Source organism: Notolepis coatsorum, assembly GCF_963971535.1.
Source record: "Notolepis coatsorum genome assembly, chromosome: 17".
In the NCBI taxonomy this organism is placed as follows: domain Eukaryota; kingdom Metazoa; phylum Chordata; class Actinopteri; order Aulopiformes; family Paralepididae; genus Notolepis; species Notolepis coatsorum.
The window spans coordinates 9,931,893-9,942,910 of NC_140181.1; the positions used below are offsets into that span (position 1 = coordinate 9,931,893).

Consider the following 11,018-nt stretch of genomic DNA (forward strand, 5'->3'; position numbering starts at 1 on the left):
CTACGCTCTGCATCTTCTGGCCGCCTCAGACCTACTCCTATCCGAGCTCCGGGAGGGTCATCAAAGAGAAGTCGCCTATTCTCAGTCCTTGCCCCACAATGGTGGAATGAACTACCCACCCCAGTTAGGACAGCCGAAACCCATCCAATCTTTCGCCGTCGACTAAAGACGCACTTCTTCAACCATTATCTGAATAAAAAAAAATATATCTAACCCTAACTAACCGTACTGTCATGCACTTGTCCTAATAAACTAACCTACACTTTAGCACTCAACACTTTGATGAACATTGTTGCTCAGCTGATAGAGTTGTGCCCTTCCTGATGGCTTGTCGTACAGAACTTGTAAGTCGCTTTGGATAAAAGCGTCAGCTAAATGACTAAATGTAGTTCTGTTGCATTTTCAATTTATTTATTTAAATTATAAATTGATCAGGTATCGATAAGGGAATCGATAAAGAATCGAATCGATAAGCAGAATCGATAATGGAATCGTATCGATAAAATCCTATCAATTCCCATCCCTATGTATTATACTTCTATATACTATCTAATTTCTATTTTATTATAATATAACTAAATCATACTATTTATTCTACACCATATTGGTACAGTATTATACAATATTTTAATATATTATTATTCTATGTTACGCTGCTATATACTATATTACTATACTCATACTGGCCTACACTACAACTCTATGCTACGTCATCCTGACACACTAAACTGCAATATTATACTAAACTGTGCTATACTGTCTATGTATCTTTTCTTTGCACAACCTTTTGAAGTGAAATATATTATTGGAACTCTTTTCATCGTTCTGCAAGGAGTTCCATAGTTTGATACCTATAACTGAGGTGCACCTTTGTTTTAAGGTTGTTCGTGCAAATTGGTGTTTAAAATTAAATTTCCTTCTGCTGTCATCTGGACAGGGAACGAACAACCTCTGTATATTTGCTGGTAATACTCTGCATTTTGCTCTAAACAAAACTAATAAAGTCTGTATTTCAGCTAACTCTTTAAGTATCAATAGTCTGGATTTAATAAATAATTCGTTGGTATGTTCTCTTGAATCTACATTGTGAACTATTCTTACTGCTCTCTTCTGTAATATAAATAATGGCTTTATGTTGCTTTCATACGTGTTACCCCACACTTCCACACAGTAACTCAAATATGGTAGGATGAGTGAACAATATAATATTTGCATAGAATTATAATCAAGCTCTCTCTCCTCTCTTGCGCCCACACACACACACACACACACACACACACACACACACACACACACACACACACACACACACACACACACACACACACACACACACACACACACACACACACACACACACACACACACACACACACACACACACACACACACACACACACACACACACACACACACACACACACACACACACACACAGCTCTGCTCTCATAATGGCGGACAGAACGAAATGTTCAAAAGTCTGGGTCTATTTTACTAAAGTCGATGCTGACAACGCTCGTTGCCACAAGTGCAACAAGACATTTGCCAGTAATGTATAAGCGCTGGTACTTGTCAATGTGGCTGGCGGGGAGATAACGTTAGCTCCGAGTAGAGTAATGGCTGACAATCCGGAGGTAAATAAACGAACGAGAGCTTCTGATTGGTGGTAAGAAGAAGAGGTGGGTGCAAGCCGTGGGACGTAATTGGCAGATCGACTGTCTGTCTCCGAATGTAACGTGACTACGTCACAGCCAAGAAGGGGAGCGCTGGATTTGTGAAAAACTCCCTGTTCCTAAACCACACGCTATCAGTTTTACCACAGTACTGGCAAAACGGGAGGAGGCTATAATAAAAACAAGCGCCCGTCATCCAAATCCACCCACACCGGATTTCTTTTAACCAAAACATTTATTATATGTTATCGGAGCTATCAATAACGTTATCGAGTTTATCGGGATGACGTCATAATTGCTGATATCGGGCCGATAATTATCGTGCATCCCTAGTTATAACGCAGCTCATATGGATGGACAGAGGGGCAGTGTGTGCAGGTTATAACGCAGCTCATATGGATGGACAGAGGGGCAGCGTGTGCAGGTTATAACGCAGCTCATATGGATGGACAGAGAGGCAGCTTGTGCAGGTTATAACGCAGCTCATATGGCAAAACAAAGACTAAACCTGAGCAGAGCCTCAAAGACATTACTGCAGGTGCAGCATACAGACGGAACCTGTTCTCGTGTCAGAGGGCCAGTCCTTTAACAACAACAACATCATCCTAGGTCAGGGCTATTCAACTAAATTGTTCAGGGGGCCACATTGTCAGAAACCCAAGGGGCCAGGGGCCGGACTGCCACGGCGCCTCCCCGTGCTATGAATATATGTACACTTGACACAACACGCAACCACATTTTCACAACTTTTATTTAATTACATTGCAAAAGTAGTATACTTTTCAAAAAAAGTGCTTCATTTATGTGCCACATCTGCAACATCTCCTGCAAAAAGTGCTTCATTTATGACTGTGCAACAACTGCAACATCTCCTCTTCAACATTTCAATATAAAAATAAAATAAAAAACAAACAAGTGCATGATGTGCATCTGAACATTCTAACATCAACACTTGAACAAAAAAACACATTTATAGTGCAGCTGAGCTTATGAAAAAGTGCTTCATGTCTGTGCAACAGCAGCAAATAACAGCATCTTATTAGCACTTATTGTCCACTCTTAACTCTCAAACATCAGGGGGGTGGGGGGCAGACAGGCCTAGCCTACATACACACATCTAATGAGAGCGATTGCACTTCTTTGACTGGGCAATGGCAGAGAAAGAGGGTTCATAGGAAGTGAGGGCTACCCGCAAACAGTGATGCAAATGCTCATTTGTCAAGGAGGCACGGTTGCTTGTTTTAATGGCATTCATGTGAGAGAAACTGGATTCACAGGTGTATGTTGAGCCAAACATTGTTAGCACAGATATTGCCAGCGTTTTTATTTTGGGGAATGTCTTGACATGAATACACTTTATCCAAAATGTTGTGGTGGATTCATTCTCAAGTGCCTACTTCAGAGCAGATGATGCTTGCATGTCAATTATTTCAAGTTGCAGGAGACCTTCATCAATGTGAAGTGATGCAAGGAACTCTTGTCCTTTTGTGGAAATAGCAGCTACATTGGCAAATGGGTTGCTCACAAAATGCATCAATTATCTGGACATGTCAAATTCATCAAATCAACTTGCAAAGTTTTCCCTCAATTTATCAATGAAATCTGTCATTAATTGAGTGACTTTTGGCTCAATTGTGCGTGTTAACGTTGACATGAAAAAAAAAGAAAAAAAAAGAAAAAAAAAACTTAAATTTTTTTTTTTAATTTTCTTTTTTATTATCATGTAATCTTTGGCGGGCCGGTCAGAATCATCCCGCGGGCCGCCAGTTGAATAGCCCTGTCCTAGGTCATAGGTCACTGATAGGCAGAGCACGGTCCGAGTCCGGAGCCAGATCCCTGTAACGGAGAATGAATAGATTTTGATGGAGCATTTCTATTTTATGAGTTTAATTTTTTTTACCGCAGCCCTTATTTTACTTTAAATGGAAAAAGGGACATTTATTTATTATTAGAGTGCTTCAGTCCTACAGTTTAACACTTTCTGCGCCAGGCTTATGTACATCATTATACCATCCTCTGCCAGCTCTATTTGTCTATGGAGAAGTTCCCCTTCTTTGCAGGGCTATAACTTTTTTAATTGTATTGCTAAATTGACATTACTATGGCCCATTCAACATCAAGTATCTATTGTTCACGGTGTAGCAACGTTATACTTTTTCATTCACATATTCATACTAAAATACGGTCTAAAGTATAAATATGTTTTTATCGTTTTCTGCAGCATTCTGCAGAACGTGATTTATAGCCCTAAATGCATTATATTGATAATTGTATACAGTTTGATAGCGATCGGGGCGAGATAAAACATTTCAAATGGACGTGCTTCTAGAAGTTACTACTTATCATCTGATGTTGACCGGATGGGCGGGGGGTCGTTTATAATTCCGTGGCCAACGTTAGATGATTAATCTAGTGTGGGTGATATGATCATTAGAGCAGTTTGTATCGAACACGGTAAAAAAAAAACGCTGAAACTCACCCCAGTCTCCTCAGGCCGTTGGGCAATGAGCGTGGAGCAAAAATATTCCTATTATGGGATGTTGAAATATGCGATCCATCTCCAGGTTGTATAATAGTATATACGTCCAAATCATGTTGTTTATCGAGTTATTGGTAACGGATTGCTATCCATTGTGTCTAGCTCGAGTCCCGGGACCTATAGCGAGTGATCGGACCGAATTTGGATGAGCACCAGTTTCCGTTTCCGGTTTGGGCGATCCGCCGATCGGCCACCAGATGGCGCTCTTGAACCGTTGGAGAGTTGAGAGGGGATCAACTGTAGATCTCAAGTCTCCGCGGGAGAAATATGATTGCGATCACAGATTTTTGAAATATTGATCTCAATGACGTGTTACGGCGTCATTGGCAGAATTAGCATGGCGGGGAATGACGAGTTTAGGCGTCCTTGGCGATTAAAGTGTTAATGTGAAATCAGACAAATATTGTTTAATATTATTGAATTGTACTTCCTTTGTTCGATTTGACAGTGAGTAGTTGTTGACTACATACAGACAGGGACCGAAACTAAAGCCCGCCGCCCGCCAGGGGCGCTCAGTTTTTACCTTTGGCGCTTGACACTTAGGCCATGGTTAGACTAGTGTATTTGTGGCGTTTTTTTATACGTTTTTGAATACGTTTCATGTCCCTATTACACAGAAATGCGTTTTTTTGTGGATACGGCTGAAACGCTAAATTGTGTTTGCGTTTTGGAGAAACGCTAAAATACGCGCCGACAACAGCGTGTAGTCTGCACCAGGGTTTCCGTTAGAAAAAATTGTTGCCGGTCTCCGTGACCTGCAAGATTTCAATCTACCGGACAAATGAGATTAATTCCGGTCATAGTTTATTGAGCTTTAAAACAATTTATAGGCAGACTATATAAAGAATGTCATCCTCAAGGCATGTAGATTTATAATATTATTATTTAAAACTAGGCTACTTTTGCGTATACAGTCATTAATATATTCCAAATAAAATAAGTCCCTCGATACTCCGTGCTGCTGCTGACTTGAAATAAAATAGACCGCGTATGTGGGCAGTCGGTCCGACACTAAACAGCAGTCTGTTATAATCACATTTTTATGAGCTAACGAATTCCGTTATATTGGACATTTGTATTAATTATATCAAGCGAAGAACTGAGAAATTTTGCAGAGAGACGGCAACATTATCGTGGCCGGGTTTGCGTGATGTATATCTCCACCTCCCAACGACTTGGTGCTGCACTGCTGGTCATAATGTCCGGTGAAAACAACTCCCTCCAAGCACAACTTGACCACCCGAACCGTACCAAAACAGGCCAAAATTAAATAGCCCATGCGACGAACGATTCATTACATTCGTTTCATCGTTGCTCCACCAAGCAGCCGGTCCAACAATGAAAGCTGTTATCAGCGCGAGCCGGCCGCAGTTAGTTTGCAAGAAGCATCCAGCTGCAGACCCGCAGAGCAGCTTTCCAGGTCTGGGGACCGCACTGTGCCAGCAAAGCTGGTGGGTTCTGTGGGTCTGCAGCTGCATGCCTTCCGCAAATCCAGCAGCAAGCTCTCGCTGAGCGAAGCAACGACAACAAACGCAATGATTGTTTCGTTCATCGCATAGGCCACCCAACTCCAGCCCATCCAAATACAATTCAAATAATCAAACTGTGCCCAGAGGGAACTATTTTCACCGGACACTATGACCGGAGAGATTAAATATGTCGGACTTCAACAGATTTTGCCGGTCAAATACCGGTAATTACCGGCTAACGGAAACGCTGGTCTGCACGGAGCCGTTTTTTTGCGAAAACGCCCATGCGCAGTAGATACCATCTGCATGCCCTTCCGGTGACACTGTCCCAAACCAAATAGCTGCAGCTACTATGTGTTGTCAAGTTATTGTTATAAGGACCCCAGTCCAAGCTACAACAGTCTGCATTCCCTTAACAATTGTTTGTATTGAGCCGTATTGTATTGTACCCATATGCAATATGTTAAATAAAGTTTACATCCATTCATTCTGCTAGCATTACCGATTGGCACTGCCACTGGATAACATGAGCTAGTGTTAGCCATCAAACCCTGTTAGCTCAAAGCTCCTCTTTCAACTTAACAAGCATTAAACAAAATGGCCCAGTCATCTATTCACCTTTGTTTAATACACACAGCGTTGTCTCTAATGTTATCTAACCACTGATAGCTCCCGATATCATCAGTTTGGTGCTGGCTAAGTAGCGTGAGCTAACGTTAGCTTCTAGCCACAATGCTATACTGTTATAATGGCAAATTCCATTGACGTTAGCATGCAGCTAACAATGCTACCGATCTTTTTTTAGACTAAACTATCCGCTCTTGGTGGTCACTTGTGTTGATGTTAGTTTTGTTTCATCAACAAATGACAGGCAGAACACACAGTGAATGTATCCGTTTTGTTTATTGCACTTTTATTAGGCTTTGCTGAAAAAGAATTGCTGCATTGAGTAAATAGGCAAGATGGTGGCGCCCAACAATGCCTTGTTGACATTTTCTTTGCTGGAGCTTCCAGGAAGTGTATTGGCACATTCAAGTTCTGATTGGTTGAAATTGCCTTCATGTTCGCCACCTACTGCCACCTACTGCTTTGGCAGTGTACTACATCAGTGTGCTCAGCAGCGTTTCCGTTAGCCGGTAATTACCGGTATTTGACCGGCAAAATCTGTTGAAGTCCGACATATTTAATCTCTCCGGTCTTAATGTCCGGTGAAAATAATTCCCTGAGTCTAAGCACAATTTGATTATTTTAATTGTATTAAAATAGGCTAAAATTAAATAGCCTATGCGATGAACGAAACGATCATTACATTTGTTTCCTCGTTGCTTCTAATAATGACAACGACGTTGTCAGCGAGAGCTTAGTGCTGGGTGTGCGAACTTTTGTGAAGCTGCAGAGCCGGAGCAGCAGCAGCACAATGCAGTATTCCAGCAGTACTCCAATTCAGCCATTTTCAATTCAATGTTGGGTGGGGGGCGCTGCTGTGCGGTCCCCAGAAAAGAGCCAATAACAGCTGAATCAGCTGCTCTGCAGCGCCATACTCTTTGCAAATAAGTCGTTGCGAGGTGGAGAGAGTCGTCACGCAAACCCACGATAATGTTGCCGTCTCTCTCTGCCAAATTTCTCAGTTCTTCGCTTGATATAATTAATACAAATGTCCAATATAACGGAATTCGTTAGCTCATAAAAATGTGATTATAACAGACTGCTGTTTATTATTGTCGGGCGACTGCCCACAGACACCTATTTGATTTAAAGTCGGCAGCAGCACGAGTCTCGGGACTTATTTTATTTGGAATATGACTTTATACGCAAAAGTAGCCTAGTTTTAAGTAAAAATATTATAAATCTACATGCCTTGATGATGTCATTCTTTTGTTTTGTTGTCATTCTTTTGCCTATCAATTGTTTTTAAGCTCAATAAACTCTGACCGGAATTTCTCTCATTTGACCGGTAGATTGAAATCTACCGGACACTGAGGCCAGCAACAATTTTTTCTAACGGAAACCCTGGTGCTCAGGTGACAAAAACAAAAAAAAACGAAAGTGTGACTCGAGGCGCAGGACGTCGCGGCAAAACGCGTATGACAATGATACGAAAATGAAACGAAAGGTGTAACCGCAGCCTTAGAGGGCTGCCCGCCGTGTGGCGTGTAATCAATCAAGTTCATAACGATACTCTTATTTTGAAAATCTGTGCGGGTCTCATTTCCGCCCCAAGCGCATCTCCAGTCATAATATCGATGGCTCCGGCAGTTAGCAACATTAGGTTCGTATGATACTCTTATTTTGAAAGAAACCGTGGCAACGAGTCATATCCGCCCAGCCCTGCAGCGGGATACTATTGGCTAAGGGCTTCTGCTCGCAGTGCTCGTGTCAACACAGAGGCAGTCTGCTCTAGTCTAGAAGAGCGGACCTCCATGAGCTACCGTTACTGTTTAAACAATGACCCAGTCAACTATTCACTTTTAGTTTAATACATGACGAGGCATTGTCTAACGGTATCTAGCTGGCTAGCTACTGATAGCTGCTGATATCAACAAATGCTCCAGCAATAGTCGACTCGAGTGCATAATTTCTCCGTTCCCTCGTTAGCTAGCTCACGTTAGCTAGCTCACGTTAGATCTATCTGTCCCAGTAAACTAAATTGTCTTAACGTTATCTACCGGGCTAGCAGTAGCTACAGATAGCTCCTGATATCAATGTCTTATAACATTGATTGAATGCGTATTCTAGCTGAGGGCATGTTGAATGTGATTTGACAAAAGAACCGTAACGTTATACCAATAGGGTCCAGCTGCATCGCCGGAGAATCCTTGCATGCTGAATGTAGGGTCTAGCTGAATATAGGGTCTAGCTGCAGGGCCGGAGAATCCTTGCTGGAGCTGGAGGCTACTCAAGTATGTACACACAGACAGTGGAGCTGTTTGCAGATAGCGAGCATTTTGACTTATTGCATGGTGGCGATGTCTCGCAGATAATACAACTACAAGTATGATTATATAATATATATTTTATTTAAAAAAAATTTTTTTATAAATTTGGCAGGTAAGAAATATGCTTGGCGGGTAGATTCTTCCCATCTACCCGCCACTGGCCGCCGGCCGGTGAGTCAAAAAGTTAATTTCGCTCCCTGCATACAGATGTCGATACAACCAAGATAAGATATTCCTTTATTGATCCCCTTGGGGAAATCCAGGTGTCATAGCAGCATGAGGGAGGGGAGGTACAGATATGGACATGGTAATAGAAGACATAACTACTAGGCTACTTCAATATATGTGGCACTGAATAAGTGCCTTGGGTCTCCTGAAAGGCGCATATAAATTTAAGATATTATTATTATTAATAATAACGCACAGTAAACATTATGATGTTCCAGGCCTCTGTTTGAGGACATTTTCTCTAACTGGATCTCTTTGAATTTTAATTGGATACCTCTGGTCTAGGTTGTTGTATGACTCCAAACAAACGGTCAGAGAAGCAAACGTTACGTTACTGCAGCGTTTCCAATATGCCAAAGAACTTGTGGAGAATACATTTGCAGAACAATCTATGCAAGGACGTAGGTTTGGTTTTAACATAATTTCCTGCATTCTGGTGTACTTTTATGCACAGATTTTCTGCATCAATTTATGGTGGAAATGTCTTTATTTATGTAATGGAGACAACATTCAAGTACCCGCTGACACAAACATAATAATGGAATATAATGCAGTAAGGCTCTCTGGTATTCTGTATTGCTTTCAAATATGTATTCTCCTGTATTTTTTCTGCACATTAAAAAAAAATTATCATCATGTACATAACAACAAATCTTGTCAAAATCACGTCTTTAAACATTAGGCTACTCTTACAGGTCTGCACGACAGTTACTGGAGAGATGACAATATATTTATCTGTTGAACTATAATGATCCAAATCTTTGTCCAGTAACTATCGTGCACAATTTGATACGTAGGAGTAGCCTAATCTTTAAAGAATATATATATTCTATTCTATTATATATATTTTGAGGGGGACAAATGTACCTCTTCTCAATATTGAGGGGGGCATGTCCCCTGCAACCACACCTAAAACTACGCCTAGGAATCTACTTAAAAAACAACAAACGTCGCCACCACTTTTATTAATAAATCAGGATAAACGAGGCGCTCGAGCTCATCTCCAAACTTCCACAAAGTGATGTATGTCTGCCTGGCTGTATCTCCAATTCAGCACTTGATAAGACTTGCTAGAACAAGTGTGTCGTTAGTCGTACTATCAACTATTGAACCATAACTTTTGATAACGTTAGCAAATAACTCGCACAAAACATTTGAAAAGCTGGTGAAACAAACGTTAGTAGCAATTACCGTTAAGTGGCATGGCTCAGTAGTAGTATATTCAGTCATCATCTCACACAATACAATATACACCATCATTTAACAATATTTGATTTTACAGTGACTGAAAAGGTACAGACTGAAGCATAAATGCTTATGGCTGTCCTATATTCTTAACAAAAATTAAGACTCCAAAACGGTATTCTAAAAGAAAATATAAAAAAACAGTGTTTATTCACCCCTGTAGTTTTCAAAAATAGCTTTACAAACCATTGTCTTAAAAACCAAAAGCGAATGACTCATTCTTAACTGTATATGACAGCATTGTTCCACAAGTTAACCCCAACAATAATAGAAATACACCTCCTTTTAATCCCTTTCTTAGCTTTTTGAACAGTAAGTTTACAAATATCTCTCTAATCATATTTTCTTTCACGTATTGGGGGGAAAAAACTTTGCACCCCGTCTGGGAGTAACTTTGCTTTAGCAGCTCTGTACATTATTTGCATAGTTTTATAATAATAAACCAAATCATGCAGCGTCTAACAGAGGGCTTGCGGCTCTGCAGATATACCCTACTCAACAGTCCTAACTGCCCGCCACGCCACACGGGAGGACCCGCCTCCTTCACTGCGTCAGAGGAGCACTGTATCTTGATGCTTCTGGGCCCGCCATCTTGCTTTAGCATTTGGCTAACGTTGGCTAACGGCGAATTTGCACTAAATACGGCTACAATTGGTGTTTATTTACCAACGAACTCACGCAGCACGGTCGCCTCTGTGTCATCGGAATGCATTGCGGGGTCTAACGATGAAGATATCTCGCCATGTTGGGTTAATAACGGCTTACCTGCTGCGGGTCTTGTTGTCCAGCCAGCCAACAGCCTGAGCTCGTGAAGCACTGCGTCGTTTTCGATGCAACTCCACTACCGCTGCGGTGACGTTCAGGACCCGCCCACTCCGGGTTCTGATTGGCGACTGCTCGAAAAACAAGATGCGCGTTATTAAAGGTC

The 11,018-nt window shown here is 41.4% G+C and overlaps 1 protein-coding gene across 2 annotated transcripts in view; it reads right to left on the reverse strand.

Annotated features, from left to right (window-relative positions):
• Positions 1 to 10,924, reverse strand: part of kansl2 (KAT8 regulatory NSL complex subunit 2) — a 43,828-nt gene extending 32,904 nt beyond the window's left edge. For both annotated transcript variants that reach the window (XR_014620691.1, XM_084333829.1), the window contains exon 1: positions 10,856 to 10,924. The gene's annotated coding sequence lies outside the window, so the exon portion shown is untranslated. The remainder of the gene's footprint in view (positions 1 to 10,855) is intronic.
• Positions 10,925 to 11,018: the final 94 nt, after the last annotated feature.